The sequence below is a fragment of the Mauremys reevesii genome, unplaced genomic scaffold (assembly GCF_016161935.1).
Source record: "Mauremys reevesii isolate NIE-2019 unplaced genomic scaffold, ASM1616193v1 Contig92, whole genome shotgun sequence".
Taxonomy (NCBI): Eukaryota; Metazoa; Chordata; order Testudines; family Geoemydidae; genus Mauremys; species Mauremys reevesii.
The window spans coordinates 51,762-75,808 of record NW_024100909.1 but is presented as its reverse complement, the minus strand read 5'-3'; the positions used below and the strand labels follow the sequence as shown (position 1 = coordinate 75,808).

Sequence of the window (24,047 nt, the reverse complement as noted above, 5' to 3'; positions counted from 1 at the left end):
GGCCGGCAGCCACTGGAGCGAGCAGGCAGACGCTGCTCAGCTCCGCTGCACTGACGGGGCCCCTGGGGGGAGCGCCTGGGGGCAGCAGGTGGGGCCAAGGGAGTGAGCCGGTCCCAAAACTGCTGGAGCCCCATGGGCGAGACCTGGGAACCAGGACTGCCAGCCAGACAAACCCCTTTAAGAGGAGGCGTCCCTCTCCCTGTCAAAAACTGATCTTCCTCCTTCAGTTCAGCGACAGCCTGAATTGTTCCTTATCCCGCCAGAACCAGAGGACTGAAAGCAGCAACATCAAACCCCTGTGTAGCTCGCAGGAATGGACAGAAACACTCCCTGGTAGCTGAGGAGATGTTCAGCTTTGCCCTTGGTCAACTACAAGGCTAAAGGGAAAGGAGGTGGCGCCAGGTATAAAGAGTGAAACACGACACATCATAGTTATGCCCACGGTGGCTGCAAAATCTTTTGATGTACTTCTTCTTATCAGCAGTGTATTGTTTGCTCTGGAGCCTAGGCCTTGACCAAGAAATTTGTACTTTGCTAAAATAATCGACTGCCCCTGGTGAAGACAATGGACTTGACACCCACTGGGGTGTCCCTACACAGGTACAAGTACTAACAACAGTGGCTGCCTTTTAGCCATAGATTTTAATCAGGGCAATAAATTGAAACAAACCCCTGTTAAATCATTTCTCAGCCCGAGTCCTTCACCCACATTCCCTAGAGCATTGGGCCACCGTGTGGATGTTTCATTTCTGACCTCAGTTTCACACAGAGACACAATTTCCTTTGCACAGATCCATAAACAGCAAAACCTCCCTGTGTCTCTGGTCTGAGCCAGGGCATTCGATGCCAGTGAACCTTTTTCTCCTGCAATAGTGACGGTCAGACAGAGGGGTCATGGCACCTGCATCCCTGCCAGGGAGATATTGGCTCCGCTCTTTCTTTCTGCTGCTGTTGTTAGTCCATGAAACATCAAGGGTGGAATGCAAGGCTGAGTTCATGCACCAGCCCCCTGAAAAAATTTCAGTGCCCAAGAGAAATCCTGCCCCCTGCTATTGGAACGATGTGCTGGAGATTTGACTAGGAAAGGGACTGTCTGAATTGTCAGAGTGGGGAATGAACAACAATCTACAGCAATGTCATTAACACAAACACACTCCCATCCTGCTCCAGCCGGAAGGGAAATGGGCAGGAATTCTCGCTGTTCAGCCAAGGACACACTTACACTGATGCGCAGCCGTGAGTGTGCTGGGGAAGCTGGTCTGAGCAAACAATTTGAAGTGACAATTCAGTAAGAACAAAATCATCATGCAGTGAAAGTGAGGTGTGTCAAGTAGTTGTGGCCGAGTGGTTAAGGCGATGGACTAGAAATCCATTGGGGTCTCCCTGCGCAGGTTCGAATCCTGCCAACTACGCAAGCGCTGCGCTGCTGTTGTTATTATTGTAGTCTTAGTGCCTGAGCATCCACAGTGCGAACTGGAGATAAATCTACTTTCACTCTGTCTACACTTAAAACGCTGCTGTGGCACTGCTATAGCACTTTGGAGTAGACAGTGAGTGGAGGGATTTTCCCATCCCTGTAATAGCTGCATGGAGAGAACAATTCTTCCTTTTCTTTAGCACTATCTAACCCGGGCTTAGGTCACCTTAACTATATGGGTTTGTGGGGGGGGTCACACCATGAGAGACATCGCTTTGCCAGTTCAGTGCCCAGCATACACCAGCCCTTAGATCCCTCTGGGTATTTCAATGCAGGCACTGACCTGTGAGAGGAAAACATCAGCTCACAAACACAGAGACTGAATTCCCCACATTTAATCTCGCTGCACTTTCCAGAAAGTCACAAAATTCAATTCATTCTTGCTAGGACAGAGAAAAAATAAGTGATACTAAGTTTTTGGCTTGATTAAATAAAATGAAGTGTTTAATTAATATAGTAAAAATCTGTACTGATTCCTCTAACTAACACCACAGCGTGAAATAGGAACAGAGACAAAGCTTGTCAGTGATGACTAATTTTGCAAGTGATCTTCCCATTATTAATTTCCATGCTGCCCCCATTGGAGGTCTGGGCATCTCCAATGTCATAGCTCTGCATTCACCTTCCCTTAGAATTGTTATCGGACATTCGCCTTCCTCTGCAGCGTGGGGCTCGGGTCACTTGCTGGAGGATTCCCTGCACGTTGAAGTCTTTAAATCACGATTTGAGGACTTCAATAACTCAGACATAGGTTAGGGGTTTGTTACAGGAGTGGGTGGGTGAGATTCTGTGGCCTGCGTTGCGCAGGAGGTCAGACTAGATGATCATAATGGTCCCTTCTGACCTTAAGTCTATGAATCGATGAATCTATTCCCAAATTTGGAAAATTGTGCAGCTCAGAATGTGAATAGTGACCCCATCTCCTTCCTGCACCTGCTCTACATTGCTCCACAGCAGCTTCTCCCCCTGCAGAGTCACCCCAGCACTGCAGTGCAGCCGCCCAGGGTTCAGCAGGGGCCCCTGGCAAGGACCGTGGGTGCAGCTAACAGCCCGGTGTGCCTGGCCGTGAGGCAGCTGTAAAAAAGCAACATCTCCCCAGAAGTACAATGAGCCTGAGCATCCACAGTGCGAACTGGAGATAAATCTACTTTCACTCTGTCTACACTTAAAACGCTGCTGTGGCACTGCTATAGCACTTTGGAGTAGACAGTGAGTGGAGGGATTTTCCCATCCCTGTAATAGCTGCATGGAGAGAACAATTCTTCCTTTTCTTTAGCACTATCTAACCCGGGCTTAGGTCACCTTAACTATATGGGTTTGTGGGGGGGGTCACACCATGAGAGACATCGCTTTGCCAGTTCAGTGCCCAGCATACACCAGCCCTTAGATCCCTCTGGGTATTTCAATGCAGGCACTGACCTGTGAGAGGAAAACATCAGCTCACAAACACAGAGACTGAATTCCCCACATTTAATCTCGCTGCACTTTCCAGAAAGTCACAAAATTCAATTCATTCTTGCTAGGACAGAGAAAAAATAAGTGATACTAAGTTTTTGGCTTGATTAAATAAAATGAAGTGTTTAATTAATATAGTAAAAATCTGTACTGATTCCTCTAACTAACACCACAGCGTGAAATAGGAACAGAGACAAAGCTTGTCAGTGATGACTAATTTTGCAAGTGATCTTCCCATTATTAATTTCCATGCTGCCCCCATTGGAGGTCTGGGCATCTCCAATGTCATAGCTCTGCATTCACCTTCCCCTTAGAATTGTTATCGGACATTCGCCTTCCTCTGCAGCGTGGGGCTCGGGTCACTTGCTGGAGGATTCCCTGCACGTTGAAGTCTTTAAATCACGATTTGAGGACTTCAATAACTCAGACATAGGTTAGGGGTTTGTTACAGGAGTGGGTGGGTGAGATTCTGTGGCCTGCGTTGCGCAGGAGGTCAGACTAGATGATCATAATGGTCCCTTCTGACCTTAAGTCTATGAATCGATGAATCTATTCCCAAATTTGGAAAATTGTGCAGCTCAGAATGTGAATAGTGACCCCATCTCCTTCCTGCACCTGCTCTACATTGCTCCACAGCAGCTTCTCCCCCTGCAGAGTCACCCCAGCACTGCAGTGACGCCGCCCAGGGTTCAGCAGGGGCCCCTGGCAAGGACCGTGGGTGCAGCTAACAGCCCGGTGTGCCTGGCCGTGAGGCAGCTGTAAAAAAGCAACATCTCCCCAGAAGTACAGAGACTGAATTCCCCAACTTTAACATCATGACCCCCTGTAGAAAGCCACACGTGTCAGTTGTATTTTCACAGGGAGATGCAAAAATCAAGTGACACCAATTTTTAAGTTGAGTAAATAAAGTTGAGGAGATAGTTATTAACCTCACAAAAATATACTAAAGATCCCTCAACATAACACCTGAAGGTGAAATATGAACAGAGACAAACCTTGTCAGCAAAGGCTCATTTCCCAAACGATCCTCAAAATGTGACTAATTCCCACCCCTCCTCCACAGGAGCTCTGTGCAGTGTCACTGTTCTGCAGGCAGCTTCCCATTCAATGCCGTTGGGGGACATTCCCAGGCCTGGAAATGTACCAATGACAGAATTTGAAGAGCAAACCTGGCTCCCCGCACCAGGCGGGATTTGAGTGTTTTGTCCCTGTCACTTAGTCTTTGTCAGTAGTACAGACGCCAGGGGCAGGACTCCAGGCTCTGGTTGAGGGATCCTGGCACAGGGGCTGGCAGGGAGGAGGGGGAGAAAGGATTGTAGATTCTCACCTGCACTCTGGAGAGGAGGTAATAATTGAAGGGGGCATTTCCCACTCCTCCCCTCCTCAGTGTCCCGGGGCTGGAATTCTACATTCCACAGGGCCAAATGAGGGGGTGATGCCATGTGGTTAATGAAAACCAGTGCTCCCGGTGAGATTTGAACTCACAACCTCAGCATAGCTTCTCTCAGCACTGCCCTATAAGTACTGTGTGCTAACCAATTGTACCACTAGAGCATCTGTTGAATTGTATTTTCTGAAACCCCCCTAGGCTGATAAAGCCAAGGTGTGACCCCCAAAACATTCTCAGTGGGGCTGGGAGCAGGTAGCGACAAGTGTTGTACTCGGTGGGGTGGATTCTTCTTAAGGGTTCCAGGCCCCATTTGACCCTTTTGTTCTTCCCTGTGTAATAACAGAGCTGGTTAAGACTCAATGGAGAGTCTTGCTGCAGCCCAACAGATCTGAAGTCACTGATAACCAGCTCTAAGCATTAGTCCTGCTTTGGGACAGTGTCTCTCATGCAAGGAACTGCCCAGTCTGCGCTAGCAGTGAGGCTCCCTCACTAACAGCTGAAATCAGGGAGAGCTGTGTGAAGTGCAGGGCCCCAGAGGTGCCTGAACAGGGGGGAACAACACCCCAGGGCTTTTAAAAATGGGAGGGCTCTGCCTTGCCACTTTCTAATGACCATAAGGGCGAGTGATGGTGGGGAGGGGACGGAGAGCAGTGAGCGGGAGGAGGGGTCTTGGGGGATGAGGCAGCGTAGGAGCCTCTTGTGGGAAATATCTCCTGCCCCCCTGCCAAAAGGAGCCCCTTGAGTGGGAACGGTCAGAGGCCCCACTCGGGGGCTGGCCCTGCTTTCCTACCTGCTTTTCAACTGCTGCAAAAGCATCCCGAGCAGAGAAGCAACAGGCCAAAATACTTTTAAGCAGCTGCCAAAGTAGCTCAGTTGGGAGAGTGTTAGACTGAAGATCTAAAGGTCCCTGGCTTAACCCCAGCCTCTGGCAGCTTGTTCTCTGGAAGCACAGCGGTGCCTGCACCCAAGGTGAGCAGGGCTGGCCTAGGGCAAAGCAATTTTGGGGGCCCTTTCCATTAAAAAAGTTGCAATACTGTATTCTCATGGGGCCCTGAGAGATGAGAGCTGTCTTTCCGAACGTGGTGGCCCTCAGGAATGGTGCCAGAGGGCTGCTGGGCAGTGGCAGGCAGGCATTGGGGATGAAAACTCCTCTGCGCAGCTGAGCAAGGGCAGTACCAGGGAAGGGGCATCTGTGAAAGTGGCCGTGTGGAAGGTGGCAGGGATTTGGGGGCCCAGAAGGAGGTGCTTGCTGTTCAGTGCCTTGGAGCAGCTGGACTTGGCCATGGTGGGTGTTCAGGAAATGCACATTAACAACTCTAGGGTAGCTCAATAGGCAGAGGGTGATTGGAGGAAGGGCCTCCTGGACAGGGAAGAATGATGGGGCTGGAGTCTTGTTCTTCACATTCACGGTGCGAGTACAGAAGGTGGTGGAGCTTAGACCAGGGAGGGCATTACTGGTGGGCTTTGTGCTCTGTGGCACTGGTTACTGCTATATTAGTGTGTATGGTCCCCAGTTAAGGCATGAGAGGGAAGATCAAAGGCTCCCTTCCTCTGGACTGCATGATGTTTGTTGTTGGGGGGGATTTTAATTGTGTCAGCCGGCCTGAGCACCGCTGGTCCCGTTTTCCCAACCGTCAGAGGAAACATTTTTACAATGAGCACTACCTGGCACAGGTCTGTAGTGAGGTCGGCTTAGAGGAGCTCACTCCAGCCACAGAGGGGGTTCACCTTTCTGCGGGGACTGACCAGGACTCGCATTGACCGGATTTATGCTTAGCTTTTGTGTCTTTAGCATGTTGCTTCTCAGATTCTTTCTTGGCCTGACTTGTTACACTTTGACACTTAACAGGCCAGAGTTTGTGCACCTTCCTATTATCCTCACTAGGATCTGATTTCCAAATTTTAAGGAATGACTTTTTGCCTCTAATGGCCTCCATTACTCTGACGTTTACCTAGAGTGGCTTTCTGCTGGTCCTCCTATTGTCGTTTCTGATTTAGGGCAAACGTTTCATCTGAGCCTCTAACTGCGGTGGTTTTAAACGCTCTGCATGCTGCTTGCAGGCACCTAACACTTGTGACAGCAGCTCCATTTAATTCCCATCCAACCATCTGTACTTATGCCGATAGGTCGACTTTAGGTCTTTAACTTTGAGCGGTAGCTGAGAAGATGGTAAATCGGGCAGAAACCCATTCGACAAACCTCTTCATTTCCTTGTTATTTCCTGACTTCTTCATTCATGGCCTTTTCCTTATTTCCTGGGTGAGGCAGTGGCCTGCCAGGGAGCTCCCCGGCACCTCTGGCTGCCTGGGCTGAAGGCAAGAGGCAGGCCTAGGCATGGTGAGGGCCTCCTGTCCCGGAATGAGGCTGCAGTGCTTCCTGGTCCCCTTTTCCCACCCACACCGGCAGGCGGCTGCTGCGGGAGAACACGAGGGAGGCTCTGGGGGCGCTAGGCAGCGCTGTGTGTGTGGCTGTCAGGGGAAAGAGCCGAGGCTCCGGACTCGACCTGCCATTGACTCGCGTGGCTCTGCGCGCTGTCAGCCAGGGCGGGGCGGGCCAGGCCGCGGACGTGACTCAGGCTTGGGCCGCATGGCCGTGCTTTCCTGACGAGGCGTGAGGCAGGCCAAGAGCTTTGCACAGCATACAGGGAAGTGGGAGGGAGGCGTCTTTGAGCCGGCGTGTCTCCTCCGCTTCTCCCTTGCTCCTTGGGCGGAGGCGGGAAGGGAGCGAAATGTTCCCGGCTGAAGAATTTGCGCTCAGCCTTGAGGATTAAACCTGAGGCTCTGGCATGGCTGCTGGGAGATGCGCTTTTGCAGCACGGCCCCCACACTCTTGTAGGCAGCAGGTGAATCCACTGTGTCCAGGAGGGAGCCTTCAACGTGGCAAAAGGGGGACATCACGGCTCCCAGCAGACCTTGAGGAGCCCATGAGGAGCCTTCAGTGGCATCCCTGGGGGAGCATAACCCCCCCTCCTTTCCATTAACAGCTGCACTCACTGACCCATGATACCACAGAGACACCTACCAGCAGCTGGTTTGCCAGGGCCGCTGCCCAGCACCCTGCAGCGCTTCCTGCCAGTGCCAGAGCTCACCAGGCACTAGGCTGGAGCCAGGGCCGCTAGGCGCTGCTGAAGAAAAGCCAGCAGAGGGACACAGTGGAAGTGTCCTGTGCCCATAACACAGAGGTTGATTAATCAAAACCCTCTTCTGCCAGCACCAGGCCTCCTGCTTCTTACACTGGGCCTGCAAGCGAGGGGGCGGTTGGCACGGTGCCAAGAGTCTAACCTGTGAGGCAGGAGGCGGCTGACGCCCACAGCCTGCTGGGGAGCTCCCAGAAGCTTTAAGTGACAGAGACTCCTCAATGCCCTTAGTAACAAGGGTTTGGGGGTCACCGAGGCCAGTAAGGGGTCACTATGTCGGCCCTATAACCCTGGGTGTCAGGTCGCTGTGCAGCTTTGATCTAGAGCTCGGATTCCAACAACCAACCAGCAGCCCACAGCCTCCCCCTGGGTCTGCCCCACCTGGTTACTCCTTACAGGCCGACCTTACCCCCCTTCCAGCCCCGGATTCACCCCCTAATCATCCTACTGCCACTCAGAGCCACAGCCGTGGAGGTGCTGAAGGAGGGAGGGGTGACTCCAGGGTGGGGTTCTTCTCTAAATGTGGCTGGCAGAAAGGTGGTGCTCAGCTCTGTCAGCCACCTGCCCAGGTGCCTCGCTGCCAGGGGATGCAGACGTTTCTCTAAGGCACATAAAGGGGCTATTTAGTGTTGAAGCAAATGCGAGGAATGTGCATTTATGAGAGGAAATTTCCATCTTTTCAACAGCTGTACATCAAAGCTCCAGTGGCCTACTGGATAAGGCATTGGCTTCTGAAGCCAGAGATTGTGGGTTCAAGTCCCATCTGGGGTGAAGATCTACTTCTTTCCTCTACATTGCAAGGAAAGGGCCTTATTTTCAACCAGGAAGCTGGGAGATGTTTCTTTGTTTGAGCACAAAGTCCTGGATCTTGGGAACAATCACCAAGGATATTAGAAGGCTCAGTCTGGTGACCTAATGGATGCAACCACACCCCCCCATCCCAGGGCAGCCCCATCTGAGAACCAGGATCCATGGAGCAACATTCCCTCCTGCCCTGACAGGTGGGCTGTGCAGATGATGGTGGAGGGCAGCAGGATGGGAGGTTGCAGTAGCGCTGCCTGGGCTGTATCTGCGCCAAGGATAAATGGAAGGGGTCATGCAGCCTGTGCCTGACACTCCACAGTGCTACATTCACTCCAGGAACAAGTCAAATCCTGCACCAAGGGTGGTGAATTCCCATGTGAGCACACAGTGCCCCTGTGCACCACACATGCTGCACACACATCAACTGCACCAAAAGAGACACAAACTGCACACTGAGGAGACAGCTGGTTTGTTTCCAGGTTGCTTTTATTTCCAAAAGTACTGAGGTGTGATCTCTCTTCTTTTTCCGTAGGCAGAAATGCAATGGAGGAGAATCTCACATCCCTGAGCTGCCAGGTGACAGTGGCAGGAAGAAAACGCACTGCAATGAAATTTAAAAAACACTCATAAATAATTTAACAATGAGAAGTAATTAAATAAAAAAAAATCCAATGGACACACATGCTGGTGGCTTGTTCCCACCCCAGAGAGCGAGGGGCAGGGAGTGTGTGAAAGGCAGGTAGTTAAGTCTGAGGGAGCATATTCATATTCATACAAGTTAAACAAATTATAGCAGACAGCTACAAAATACTCCATTTGGTAACATCAATACAGAATATATAAATCTACAAGCAATACAGCCATACACAGGGTGTCCACTTAATACCAGAGTTCCCACGGCCAAATAGCTGGAAGTGCCTTCACAGTCACTGCTAAACGAAACAACATTGTGCAGAACCAAGAGCAGCCCTGCTGTGCTGTTAGGAAGCCTGCAGGAGACTCAGCAAATCAATCTATGATTCTGTGCTTCTGCTTAGTAGTTACCAAGTGTGATCAATGGAAGCTGGGGGGGAGGGTTGCTCCCTTTTTTGGACACCCAGCCAGCCAGTAGCTATTGTTGGAAAAATCATAGTGCTAATGAAGCCTTTCCGTATTAGGCCTGAGTAAACCAAAGTTATGTTATGCTTGTCCAAACTGTGTTGGAAAGCTTACAGAACTCATTAGACTGAAGGCCGTGTATCTACCTAAGTCCGCTATTTCGCTTATCAGTTTTGTTTGGCTCCCCAAGTATATGTTGGCTCCCCAAGTGTATGCAGCTGCGTTCACATGTATGCATCCAAAGTATCTAGTACAAAGGGTCAACGGATGTATCTTGTGTCCCCTTCAGAATGACAAATGTATCCTCAACAGCTGTATGTCTCTTGTAGCCCCCACAAAATGATATATGTATCCTGCGTATCCAATTATCCCCTAATAGATGCATGTACAGGTTCTACAGGTCAACCAAATGACGTAGACAAACGTAGGCTAAGTTGTTTGTTTCGGGGTATAAAGGTAGGCCCATCTGGCCATGTAAGGTGTGTCTCTTTCTCTGGCACTAGCCGAGAGGAACACCCGCTCAGCTGACCGATCAATAAAGGGTGTGGTACTCGTCTTCCTGTCTCCGTGCCTCCTTGGTGTAATTAGGTAAGCTCCAGGGGGAAACGAGCCCTTTTGGCTAACAAATGGCAACTCCGCCGGGACTTCTCTCCCTGTTGGGGGCGCTGACCGGCGGCCGAGGACGGCTCAGGAGAGTGGCCACCTTGAGCTATTGGTTTGCTCGAGCTCCGGGTCGCCGCAATCGGCCGGGACGGCTACGCCCCCTCTATAGAGAACTCCAAACGATACGGAGGCAAGACAGTACCAGAAGAGGGGAGTCCACCTGCCAGACGTGGCCACTCCGGGCGTGGTAAGTGCGTTACCTCCTGGGTTTGAGGATTAACGCCCCCGAAGTGCGGGTTGGGACCTTGGGCCCCTAACGGTAAAGGAACCCACAAATAGGAAGGTGTGTGGGTAAAAGCTTTCTGGTTAAGGTACCTAGGTTCAGACACGGCTAATGAATAATTCCATTAACTCCACAAGTCCGTGGGCCGTGCTGAACAATTACTGGGACTTAGAGCAGCCCCAGAGCTGGCTTTTCTTTTTGGTAGGGGTACTTTTGTTTCTTGTTCTATTGGTATGCTGGAAGCCAAAACTGTAACCGGGTCTAGGAGCGTGTGAACCCATCTTCTCTCCCCCCCCCCTTCTTTTCCGTGTGGGTAAGGGACAGTCTAAACATTCCACCTCACCCCCTAAGGGTACCCCAGCATATTATATGTACGTACATTATGGTTCTAAAACCTGCAGGTATTTAGAGAATTGGAATCTTTATACGCGTGAAGATCCATCTAAACAATGCCCATTAAAAGGTACCTTTAATCTAGATAGGATCATATATCTCAGAGGAGCTTTTAATCACCAAAGAAAAGCCTCTGACACAGTGTGAGCAATTTGTCTAGAAACGGGTTAATTTAAAACTCAGCTTCGCCCAGAGATAAAAAAAAGAAAGTTGTTTTATGCTCAAGGTCAAGCAAACCAAAGGCAGTACAAGTTACAGAACTGAGATTACATTTGCAAAGCTTAACTGTTTGGTGAGATCCAACAGTCTGACTTTGTGACGGATGCCGGTGTTGGTGTGGCTTGGTGACACTGGAGAAGCCACAGGCAGCTGACCTGGACTAGAATCTCTGAAAGAGACACCGCAGGAGATTCCAGGGTGTAAAAGAACAGCCTTCCCAAGAGCGAAAGCATGTTGGAAATTCTGAACAAGCTGTATACAGGATAATCTCCCGTCCACCTATTCCCCTTTTCTGAATGTTATATACAGAGGTGGCCAGTCTGGATATGTGTAAGTATGGGGCATTTATATCTTTCTTGAGTGATGTGGGAGCATTCCCAACACTCTCCATTATTGTTTTATCATTTTAATGAAGCTTTAAAATTTGGTTATATGGTGTATTTTCTCTATCCTCCTGCAACGTCCTGCAGTGTCAGTTTGATCACCTGACATGAGGCATAAATTGGTAACAGAAATTTGTCACAGTTTGGTGAGCAATAGAGAATGGGGGAACCCTGTAGAATTTACACCATCTATTTGTTTTACCCTTGTTGTTTTATGTTTGTTTTATTTGGTTCTGTTGGTGTTATATGTTGAGGATTGCATAATTAAAGATGTGCCCATTCTCAGCTGCAGTAAGTCTGAGAACTGGAGAAGGGTTTAGCATTCCTCTCTCCACCCTGGTTGACCAGGAAGGGTGGCAGGTGAAAGGATCTACCCCCAGTCGTAGCAGGACTGGGCAATAGAGTAGTTGGAAAAAAGGAAGCCCTGGCTAAGCAAGTACCAGTCCTTCAGGGACTTGTTAAAATGTAACCATTTGTGCTCAGCATACGCCGTAACAGCAGTGTGTTTGCTACAAGAGGCAATTAAATAGTTAACGCCAGTGGGCCATGCGTTTTGCCCAGGTGGCAAGCCTCACGAGGGAGGACTCGGGTCGTCTTGTGCATAAAATGTTTTAGGAAAAAAACCAGAAGGGTGGGGGCAGAAGCCCATGAAAGAAACGGTTCAGCGCAAAAAAAAAAAAAAAAAAAAAAGGATCGGGCCCAGGCGGGCGGGCAACAGACAGAGAGCTTGGAGAACAGGTTGGAAACTTTTGAGGGTCTCGTGGAAGGAAGAAGTAAGTGAGTATAAGCATGGGGATTTCAAATACTCAGGAGGATATTTGGAATGGTGATTTGAATTGGTAAGTGGCTGTTGAAAGACAAAGCAAGTGATATAAGGAAAGAGCAAGTGATTTGAAGGAGAGTGAAGAGTTAACTCTGTAGTTGCTGGAGGGAATAGTAGTTGAACTTTGTAAAAATGCTAAAGAGAAAAGTTCTTGGTGTTTTTTTTTAAATGTTTGTAAATAAATTCAGGCAAAGAAATTATTAGATTGCAATCATTTGGCTATGAACAATTTTGTTGAATTAGCTGAAGAATGTATACAGTGCTATGTAAATGAAAATTTATTAGGCTCTAAGGCACTATAAGTGGTGATGTTTTCTTTCAGTGTTTAAAAGCAGGAGTTAAAAGTAAAAAGCAAGCCAGAAAGCATCTGTATTAATGCAAATTATCTAACTGATAAGGTAAAAGCCACTGAAACCTGGGCTGCCTATAAAACATATACAAGAAAATATGGGGTAATTCCCCTGTTTTGCCTAAAATCAACAAGGGTATTTGTATATTTTAAGCAATAATTGACTGCCCAGAAGGGGTAGACCTCTGTTTTTGTCTTTCAGATAATCAAAGAAAACTAATGCCAGCTAAACAGCATACAACGTACCATGATTTACTGGCAGAGTAAAAATTATGTTTTGTGTTCTATGTTCTGTCTTGTGGTGTCTGTCTCAAGTGGCCAGAATGTGTTTAATATTTTCATGGGATGGTCTGGTTTGAAATAAAGCAGAAGGCTTGAATTGAAATGCAGATATTTGTTTTGTTCAACTTAAAATACAAAGTGTTTGAATACATCAGAAAAATGTAATATACTAAAGTCTTATGTATTTTCTTAAGTAAAAGAAAAAAAAACTGCATTGGCCAAATTGCATACTAACAGTCTTTGGAAGCAAGGACATAAAAAGTTAACCCACTCCCCATATTGTACATGGGATCCTTCTGGCTACCTCAGATTTCTAGCCAGAGGGCTGGGGATGGTGGGAAGCTATTGAACTAGAGCTTGTATTAAATGAACTCATCAAAGTGGGTGTGCTTGTCCTGGCTTGTTGTTCCAAAGCTCTCTAATAAGGTTATTTTAGTAGAAGGGTATATGTGGCATACATTAAATAATAAGACTAATGTACTGTATAACAGCAATGTGTATGTGTTCATTGTTAACAAAAGGTGTATAAGTAAAAAGTAAAAGTTTCCTTTGTAGGTTAAAAAAGGAAGCCAAAAAGGGGAAAAGGAAAAAGAACGAGTTAAATGAGAAAAACTTTAACTAGCAAGCTCAGTCCAAAAAAAAAAAAAAAAAAAAATACACTGACTTCGTTCAAGGACACTTGGCTAACAACCAGAAAAGGGGGGCTGTACAATCTGCAAAGACACTAATGCAATGTGTTAGGTTTCCTTTTTACACAGGTAAAGACGCACTACCCGAAGACCCTAGCAGCCCTGCCACTCCATGGAACCTGGAGACCGGATCAATGTACAGGTCCACCAACAAAAGACTGCTTTGGCTCCACGCTGGAAAGGCCCTTATTGAGTCCTGCTGATTACCAACACTGCTGTGAAATGCCAAAGACTGACTGCTTGGACCCATGATTCTCACTGCAAAAAGACCCGTCCACATCAGGAGAACTCTCCTATATGATTAGCTATTCCTTCTTCTAGCTCCACTGTGCCTTCTGGACAGCAGGGAAAAAGGACAAGGTGACGTGCTAGCTAACCTCTCCCTTGTCCGCTGACAGACCTACTGTGCCTTTGAACTTTTCTAGAAGAATCAAAAACCATTACAGGGTGATGTGCTGATAATCTCTCCCCTGTAGAATGCTAAACTACAATTGTTTTGGGAAAGGAGAAGGAACGCTCACTCCACTGACATTGCCAAAGTCCAGGAATTCCTGACTAAAAAGGACATTGAGAACTGACCCTGGTAAAGAAACAAAAATTCTACACTGGCAGGAAGAAACTTGTGGGATCCTGTTTGGAAATGTGGTATTAATTGAATTTTGGGGTTTATTCTACAGGCTGCGCCCTGTGTTTTGGATAAATCCTTTAGTATGTATTGCCCTCCCTAATTGGATTTTAAATGACATTGCCTTTATCCAGTTTTCAGATCACTTTTACATACCCAGATTGCTCACAAGGGGCTGCCATTAGATTAGCACAACAAAGAGCCTGGGTTATTTCCTCTGGAAAAAGAAGAAATTGGGCAGATCCCTGTGGGCTGGGGCTAACACTGTAACAGCCATTTGGAATATTCTTAAAGGCCAAGAACATAATAAGAAATTGGGCCGACTAGAAAGGGCCACTAGCCTTATTTTTTTAAGCTCAGCTATCTTAAGTACAGGCTGGAGCAGTTGAGTTACATGTCATTTCCACCCTTAGTTCTATAACCCAGAAGTTACTGACAGAGATGGTATTGAATATCACTGAGACTGGGAAGGCATTGCAGTGGGATCTAGTATGTTTAGAAATCCAGGATTTCCTGAATGACCAGCTGATGGCCATTTGGAGTAATCTTGAGTACCAGACTTGGCCCACTGCCCTTACAGACACATCTGAAGTACCATCTGATCTGTGGTCATGGAAACATATTTGGACACTTTCTGGATGAAAGTGTGTACATTTACAGTGCTCCTTCCAAGCATATGGACCGGTTAGGGTGGATGTGGGCTCCCACATACCGAATCCTGCCGGGTCCATGGGGAGGATGCATATGGGACTAAATTATTCACTGAGACATCTGAGAAATTAAACCATTAGGTATACCTACCTGAGTTATAGTCAGTGCCCCAATCCCTTAGTTGTTCAATGAACAAGGTTCCACTCTTTTGTCCATGCATTCATTCCTGGGTTGGGGGTGACTAAGCTTAAAAGAGCAGTTGTAAATATTTCTGCAGAGCTTCATTGCTTTTTGGCCTCAAAGTGTGAGAAAACTCAGCCAAAAGGTTTGGTGAGTATTCTCAAAGGGGGGAGTTGTTGGAAAAATCAAAGTGCTAATGAAGCCTTTCCGTATTAGGCCTGAGTAAACCAAAGTTATGTTATGCTTGTCCAAACTGTGTTGGAAAGCTTACAGAACTCATTAGACTGAAGGCCGTGTATCTACCTAAGTCAGCTATTTCGCTTATCAGTTTTGTTTGGCTCCCCAAGTATATGTTGGCTCCCCAAGTGTATGCAGCTGCGTTCACATGTATGCATCCAAAGTATCTAGTACAAAGGGTCAACGGATGTATCTTGTGTCCCCTTCAGAATGACAAATGTATCCTCAACAGCTGTATGTCTCTTGTAGCCCCCACAAAATGATATATGTATCCTGCGTATCCAATTATCCCCTAATAGATGCATGTACAGGTTCTACAGGTCAACCAAATGACGTAGACAAACGTAGGCTAAGTTGTTTGTTTCGGGGTATAAAGGTAGGCCCATCTGGCCATGTAAGGTGTGTCTCTTTCTCTGGCACTAGCCGAGAGGAACACCCGCTCAGCTGACCGATCAATAAAGGGTGTGGTACTCGTCTTCCTGTCTCCGTGCCTCCTTGGTGTAATTAGGTAAGCTCCAGGGGGAAACGAGCCCTTTTGGCTAACACTATAAAATCCCTCGGAGGCCTGGTCTACACTATGACTTTAGGTTGAATTCAGCAGCGTTACCTCGATTTAACCCTGGACCCATCCACATGACAAAGCCCTTTTTTTCAAATTAAAGGGCTCTTTAAATCGATTTCTTTACTCCACCTCCGACGAGGGGATTAGCACTGAACTCAGCCTCGCCTGGTCGAATTTAGGGTATTGGTGTACACAATTTGAAGGTATTAGCATCCAGAGCTACCCCAGAGTGCTCCATTGTGACCACTCTGGACAGCACTCTCAACTCAGATGCACTGGCCAGATAGACAGGAAAAGGCCTGCAAACTTCTTAATTTCGTTTCCTGTTTGGCCAGTGTAGTGTGCTGATCAGCACAGGTGACCATGCAGAGCTCATCAGCATGATGTGCACATTGCCGGGGCACATTGCCCGGCCCATACTTTGTGAGAAGTCTATGACCATGTCTATGTCCTCATCACTCTTGTCACCGCACTGCTGTCGCCTCCTTGCCTGGTTTTGCTTTTGCAGCTTCTGGTTCTGCACTGAGAAAAGGTGTGAAACAATTGTCTGCCATTGCTCTGATGGAGGGAGGGGTGACTGACGGCATGGCTTACAGGGAATTAAAATCAACAAAAGGGGTGGCTTTGCATCAAGAAGAAACCCAAACAACTGTCACACAGAATGGCCCCCTCAAGGATTGAACTCAAAACCGTGGGTTTAGCAGGCCGTTGATTTCACAAAACAAATCAGGTCAATTTCTTGTTTTGATCCATCTAGCTTTTACATCTTAGGCTGGTAGCAAACGGGGCAGTACAACTGCTAGCCATCATCCTCTCCTGGTTGCTTGGCAGAAGATGGGAATGAGCTGGCTGAGTCACTCCCTTGTCTGCCCAGGCACCCCAACTGATCTCACTGAGATCAGCTAAAAGAGCACCTAGGAGTACAATGACAATGGCTACCAATCATAATGCACCTTCTGCTGCCAAAAGACAATGAGCTGCTGCTGTGTAGCAATGCAGTCCCATGTCTGCCAGAACCCAGGAGACGTACGGTGTGACGGTGAGCTGAGCGGGCTCCATGCTTGCCGTGGTATGGCATCTGCTCAGGTAACCCAGGAAAAAAGGTGCGAAATGATTGTCTGCTGTTGCTTTCACGGAGGGAGGGAGGGCGAGGAGGGTCTGATGACATGTACCCAGAATCACCCGCGACACTGTTTTTGCCCCATCAGGCATTGGGATCTCAACCCAGAATCCCAATGGACAGTGGAGATTGTGGGATAGCTACCCACAGCTACCCAAATTGCAACGCTCCAGAAGTCGACGCTCCCTTGGTACTGTGGATGCAGTCCAGTGACTTAATGCACTTAGAGCCCTTTGTGTTGGGACACACACAATCGACTGTATAAAAACAATTCCTAAAAAACCCACTTCTATAAATTTGACCTAATTTCATAGTGTAGATAGACCCCAAGACACTTGATCACAGCATGGATAGGCTAAGAGACTACTTACACTTTGGCCTGGTTTACACTGGGGGAAGGGTGGGGGAACAGGGTCAATGTAAAACACAAAACTTCAGCTACAAGAATAGTGTAGCTGAAGTTGATATATCTTATTGTGACTTACCTCCTGTCCTCACAGCACAGGATTGACAGGTGGGGCTCCCCCATCCACTCCACTCCACTCCACTCCCACCCTGGTAAAGTTGCAGAATCAACAGGAGCACATTTGGTGATTGATTTACCTTCAGACAAAAGACAATAAATCAAAGTCCAACAGATGACTTACTACCCAACAATCCAGTGAACAGAAGTAATATACCCTTGGATCTGAGGTCTAAAGAGCCAAAAAACAAGGCTGACACCCTTGGCTGTTACACAGCCTCTCTGCCCCCACTGCTTTCTACCTTGCCATGACGAGCTCCCAGACACGCACCAAACACCATTCACATGACTTTGAAAATTACGTAACTAAGTGAGGATCACTTCCCTGAAATGACTCCAATTGAGGATTTCAAAACAAGAACCATTAACACAGAATGCTGTTCAGAGAGAAGTCTTTCAGCCTCCCTCCTCTCACTGGTTCCTCTCCTTCCTTCTGTTCAAAGACAGTTCCCTGTACACTCCTACTTTGCACAAACCCACCCACTGACCTGTGACTAGCAGTCTCTCACTGTTAACTCTTCCAGCAAAACGGACCAAAGAAAGTGTATGCGAGCGCTGTACCACAGCCCCGGTGCTCTTTTCGGTTCCTTCCCACAGAACTTTCACTCCATACCAGTCCAGTTCCTTGCTGTTGCTTGTCTATCCACTGCATGCATGTGCTATACCGTACCCTGAGCTGATGCCCGGTTTTGGGCTCAATACAGCGAAGGAGACAGGCCGGCTCAAAGAAACCTCCCTCCCACTTCCCTGTACGCTGTGCAAAGCTCTTGGCCTGCCTCATGCCTCGTCAGGAAAGCACGGCCATACGGCCCAAGCCTGAGTCACGTCCGCGGCCTGGCCCGCCCCGCCCCGGCTGACAGCGCACAGAGCCACGCGAGTCAATGACAGGTCGAGTCGGGAGCCTCGGCTCTTTCCCCTGACAGCCACACACACAGCGCTGCCTAGCGCCCCCAGAGCCTCCCTCGTGTTCTCCCGCAGCAGCCGCCTGCCGGGGTGGTGGGAAAAGGAGACCAGGAAGCACTGCAGCCTCATTCCAGGACAGGAGGCCCTCGCCACGCCCAGGCCTGCCTCTTGCCTTCAGCCCAGGCAGCCAGAGGTGCCGGGGAGCTCCCTGGCAGGCCGCTTCGCCTCAGCCACCTCTTGCCTCATGGCCTAGGCTCTTGGTGCTCTGCTGGTCACCGGCTCGCTTGAAGGCCCAGAGGGAAAAGAAACAAACGCACGCGTAGCAGAGGATGGTTTCGACCCATTGACCTCTGGGCCCAGCACGCTCCCGCTGCGCCACTCTGCTGCTTCTTCACACCCGCCCCCTGCCACCTAGCCGCCACTATCCGGATTAGTGCCTTACGCGCTCTCGTGCTGGCAGGCAGATGCGCAGGCTGCTAGGCAGCTGCCCTGGTCACAGGATTTTACAGCTTCTACAGGGTAAAAAGGATCTAGTTGGGGTTTGGACCCCATTGGGAGCTGGGTAGCTGAGTGCCGGAGACGGGAGCACTTCTTAAACAGTTTTCAGTTAAGCTTTCAAGCTTGTGGGGGACGAGGTTCAGCCTTGGATCCGTGTCTGCAGCAGGCAAGCGCGTCTGGCTCAATCGCCCCCCGCTGTATTAGCAGACTAAAACCTGGAGCAAACGCACACGCCTTGCAAAGGAACAGGAGCCGGGATCTCGAACAAAAGTCAACTTTTTATTAAGGTGACGTTCTAAGAAAAAAAAAGTGTACAGTACAGAGTTTCGGCATAGAAGTTTCTGGTGCTCAGGGAACAACGTACAGCTTACCCAAGGGGTACAAAGTTCGGTTTAAGATCGGGTGGCATAAGGAATACATAATCTGCAATAGCCCTGACTGGGGGTAAAAGGTTAACGTACAGACACTGAGTTAGGAGGGTATGTTGTCCATATGAGGGCTACGTTCGGGTGTGGAGTATAACGAGCGGCTACGACGATGAGGATGGATTGACCCGCGTTAGGTGAGTTTTAACGTTCGGTGTTTGGGAATCTTTGCCACAATCTAGTTGAAGCAGGGTCAGTATGAAGTCTACCCTGCCATCTGTTGGTGATCTGTCGTCAAGGCCTTTTGGGGCTGATGTCATTTGCATGGTAACACCCACCCCGGATTGCATGATGGGAGTGCTTGTCCAAACGGTCATTGCAGCTGCTGCGGGTTCCCTGGTCTCTTTGTTATTGGGGCAGGAATAATCCAGTGTATTTTCCTGTTGATTTTGGATCAAGGACAGAGTAACTGTACCTGGCATTTGAGGCCTGAGAGCGTCACCCTCGCCAGAAAGGTACTCACCATTTAGGGGTATGGGTTCCTAACGGCAGCATGTGGAGGAAGGTAGAAATGGATGTTTGTTGGTTTCTTGCAGGTGCTACTGATGTCCTTTCTGCTGTTCCTGGTGTGGAAAGACAGAGGCAGAGGTGGTTTTGAATCTCTTCAAATTGTTGTGAGTGCTGCAGTTGCTCATCCTAAGCTTATGCCATTAGATCTTTTTCACGGTGTATTTTAGTCTTGAGAGGTAAAAGGTGTGTTGTTAGGGAGTGAGGTAGCAAAAGTTAGTTGCAGAGGTGGTACATGTGCCACAGAAGTCGTGTGCCCCCCCCGACCCTGCTCCCGTCCAAGAGTCTAGTATTTGCATAAACCCACCCACTGACCTGTGACTAACAATCTTGCTCTGCTAACTCTTCCAGCAAAACAGGCCGAAGAAAGTGTATGCGAGCGCTGTACCACAGCCCCGGTGCTCTTTTCGGTTCCTTCCCACAGAACTTTCGCTCCATAGCAGTCCAGTTCCTTGCTGTTGCTTGTCTATCCACTGCATGCATGTGCTATATCGTACCCTGAGCTGATGCCTGGCTTTTGTGCTCAATACAGCCTTGCCCCTCCGTGTCTCTGTGGCGCAATGGGTCAGCGCGTTCGGCTGTTAACCGAAAGGATGGTGATTCGAGCCCACCCAGGGACGACGCTAAGCCTGTGCTGCTTCCTTGCTTCCCCGAGGCCTGTGGGGGAGCCTCAGAGGTTCCATTTTGCTGCCTCTTGGCCTCAGTGCTTTCAGCTGGTGGTCCAAAGAGCGGGCTGGATGCCATTCAGAAACCCATCTGCCAGCAGCCGTGCCGGAGGCTCAGGCTTAATCCTCAAGGCCGAGCACAAAAACTTTCAGCCGGGAACATTTCGCTCCCTTCCTGCCTCCGCCCAAGCGGCAAGGGAGAAGCGGAGGAGACAGGCTGGCTCAAAGACGCCTCCCTCCCACTTCCCTGTACGCTGTGCAAAGCTCTTGGCCTGCCTCATGCCTCGTTAGGAAAGCACGGCCATGCGGCCCAAGCCTGAGTCACGTCCGCGGCCTGGCCCGCCCCGCCCCGCCCCGGCTGACGGCCGCGCAGAGCCACGCGAGTCAATGGCAGGTCGAGTCGGGAGCCTCGGCTCTTTCCCCTGACAGCCACACACACAGCGCTGCCTAGCGCCCCCAGAGCCTCCCTCGTGTTCTCCCGCAGCAGCCGCCTGCCGGGGTGGTGGGAAAAGGGGACCAGGAAGCACTGCAGCCTCATTCCGGGACAGGAGGCCCTCGCCACGCCTAGGCCTGCCTCTTGCCTTCAGCCCAGGCAGCCAGAGGTGCCGGGGAGCTCCCTGGCAGGCCCCTTCGCCTCAGCCACCTCTTGCCTCATGGCCTAGGCTCTTGGTGCTCTGCTGGTCACCGGCTCGCTTGAAGGCCCACAGGGAAAAGAAACAAGCGCACGCATAGCAGAGGATGGTTTTGATCCATCGACTTCTGGGTTATGGGCCCAGCACGCTTCCGCTGCGTCACTCTGCTGCTTCTTCACACCCTCCCCCTGCCACCTAGCCGCCACTATCCGGATTAGTGCCTTACGCGCTCTCGTGCTGGCAGGCAGATGCGCAGGCTGTGCCGGGGGGAGGGAAGGAAGAGGGGGGGCTAATGTCAGGGTGTCCCCCTACCCCCTGCTCCTGCACCCCGCTTACCCCATCTTCCATAGAGCAGGACTCAGGAGGGAGAGAGCTTGCAGCAGCTGAGGTTTCAGCAAGCTGATCTAATTAACAAGGCAGTGTACTTAAGGGAAATGCGCATATCTCCCTCCATTCCTGCTGCCTTGCAGAGTGAGAGAGTTAACCCTTGAGGGCTCAGCCAATTGCTAGTTCATCATTTAGCAGTAAGGGAAATATCCCACCCTCTGACTCCTCTTCCTCAACCAAGTTTCACAATCATCATCACTGTCAAGTATCAGAGGGGTAGCCGTGTTAGTCTGGTTCTGTAGAAGCAGCAAAGAATCCTGTGGCACCTTATAGACTAACAGATGTTTTGCAGCATGAGCTTTCGTGGGTGAATACCCACTTCTTCAGATGTGTATCAGTATTAAATTGTTTGTTTAAAACTTATACGTTGTGTGCGTGTGTATGTGTGTGTATACACACAAACAATCTTTTGTCTGGTGAAAAATATTTCCCTGGAATCTAACCCCCTCATTTACATTAATTCTTATGGGGAAAATGGATTCGCTTAACATCGTTTCGCTTAAAGTCGCATTTTTCAGGAACATGACTACAAGGTTAGGTGAGGAGTTACTGTATAGACTGCTAGTTGGAAAAGCGAGAGGGGAGAGCACAGACTGAGTGGTTAGGCTTTGTATACTGAATAAAAGAAGGCGTTTTTTCAGTGTACCAGAAATCTAGTTATGAGGAAGGTTAGATCTAATAGCTTTATTTAGAAACTTGCATAACGCTTAGGTGCAGATAGTCTGGTTTTCTTTTTGCTGGGATGGGTTTTGAGTAAATCATTAGTCTGCTTGGTTTCTTTCATAATCTGAAGTGGATTGAGCCTCTTAATCCTTCTACTCCTCCCCCCTCCCTCCCAAATGTGAAGGGGAACAACCTCAACCTTTTGTCTTATTCTGCTTTGTAGGAGAAAGATGCTCTATGTAAATAGTCATGATCCATTTAGGTTAATTCTTATGCTGAATGGCGGGTAGGAGAGGGTATAAATCATTGGAGACTCTTGCCCCACTCCCTGTGTGGCCTGTGTTTTTCTTTGTTTTAAAATGAGACTGTCTAGTTTTTATGTAAATATATTTGGGGGGTTTAACTCATATTTATATTGCTATGAATTTCATGTGCTCTTGTCTCACAGCAGACAGGGGGGAAAAGCCTGTGGCAATGGACTTTGCAAAATTATAGACTAGTGATTCTCAACTTGTGGCCCAATCGGCAGCTGCGGCCGATGTGGCATCCTCAGGGCCATACAGGTAGTATATAGTGTGTGGATTCTGCTCACATAACACAGAGAAAGTTGCCTATGCAGCTCACAATAGTAAATAGGGTCAGATCAGAAGATATCTTCTTTCCAAGTGGGAATTGTGCAGGGAGAAACAACAGACCTAGTGCAGCTGTGTTGCCACTGTCTACTAGCACTGAAATGGTTCACAATGCTTTGGGTCAAGTGGCACCAGTTCTAAAAGTAAGGGTGATTTAGTGCTGTGGTTCTCAAACAGGGGTATCCAATGGTCTTCCAGTGGGTACATCAACTCATCTAGATATTTGCCTAGTTTTACAACAGGCTACATAGAAAGCACTAGCAAATTCGTAACAAATTAAAATTCATACATTGATTTGCTTATACTGTTCTCTATACTATACACTGAAATGTAAGTACAATACTTATATTCAAGTGATTTATTTTTATAAATATTGCATCTGATTATGTAAGCCAGTAGTTTTTAAGTGAGGTAAAACTTGGGGGTATGCAAGAGAAATCAGACTCCTGAAAGGGGTACAGGTGTCTCTAAAGGTTGAGAGCCACTGACTTAGTGCAGGTACCACCGGTAACATAGAACCCTGCAAAAACTTCTAGTGCAGATGAATTTGAGAGCAAGCCGGAGAGAAACAACTGTGGAGCATGCTAGAAAGGGTTGACCTGTCTGCATTGTCTGTGCCTGACTGGCTGTCATGTGGCACAGAGGAGCCTGTGAAAGGTATGGCAAAGCAAGAGGGTTTGATTAGTTGCTAGGAGCTCCACATGCTAATCAGGAGGTGTGTTTCTGTAAATAGCGACATAAACATCTTCTAATGGCCAGTCTTCTAAAGCGGTCTCAATTGTGCTTTAATGAAATGGGAACCTGGTTTTAGATTTTTGTTCTTTAATTCGCTGGGGGTGAAACCCGTTGTATGAAAACATTCACCATGGGAATAAAGCTTGCCCACATTAGCCTGGGTGTGTAGCCGAGCACAGCTTTGTTAAGACTATACTTTCAGGGATCATTTCTATAGTTTGTAACTAGAGAAGTGTGGTTAAAAGTGTCTGACCTTGCTAACCACGATAAGAAGTTAAAGTGTTCTTTTCTGAGCATGAAGTGCGTGGACAGTGGTGCTTTAATGCATCTGCTGTCTGCTATTGATGACTGTTCTTGCTTTCCTTTTAGGAAGTTAAAAAGAAGAGAACACAGACTGAGTGGTTAGTTCTTATAAAACAAATTTAAAAATAAATGTTTTGGTTTTCTTTTCTGTTATCTGAGCTTGTTTAAAGCTGTTGTTTAGTGGCAAGTCTTAATTTCTTTTAGTAGAATTTGGAAGAAAAGTAAAGGTAGTGTGAAAACTGGTGTTTTAAAGGTTTCTAATTCAGTTCTTACTGAAAGTTTTTTAAATTTTCTTTATGCTGCTCTCTCTCTCTTTTTTTCTTGTAATCTATTTCAGAATTTAGGTAGGGTCCTGTGTCTGCACCTTCTCTTCCTTTTCCACTTGCCTCTCTGCTTTTCTCTTCTTCCCTTCCC

General features: G+C 48.4%; 4 non-coding genes across 4 annotated transcripts; 3 read left to right on the top strand and 1 right to left on the bottom strand.

The window, feature by feature from the left end:
• Positions 1–1,330: 1,330 nt before the first annotated feature.
• Positions 1,331–1,412, top strand: TRNAS-AGA. The gene has a single exon. It is a non-coding gene; the product is annotated as a tRNA-Ser (tRNA).
• A 2,980-nt stretch (positions 1,413–4,392) lies between these two features.
• Positions 4,393–4,486, bottom strand: TRNAI-UAU. Its single transcript has 2 exons — positions 4,449–4,486; positions 4,393–4,428 (listed from the first exon to the last, which is right to left on the bottom strand). It is a non-coding gene; the product is annotated as a tRNA-Ile (tRNA).
• Positions 4,487–20,162: 15,676 nt separating this feature from the next.
• On the top strand, positions 20,163–20,236 carry TRNAN-GUU. The gene has a single exon. It is a non-coding gene; the product is annotated as a tRNA-Asn (tRNA).
• Positions 20,237–23,516: 3,280 nt separating this feature from the next.
• Positions 23,517–23,733, top strand: LOC120395059. The gene has a single exon (XR_005592467.1). It is a non-coding gene; the product is annotated as a small nucleolar RNA U3 (small nucleolar RNA).
• Positions 23,734–24,047: the final 314 nt, after the last annotated feature.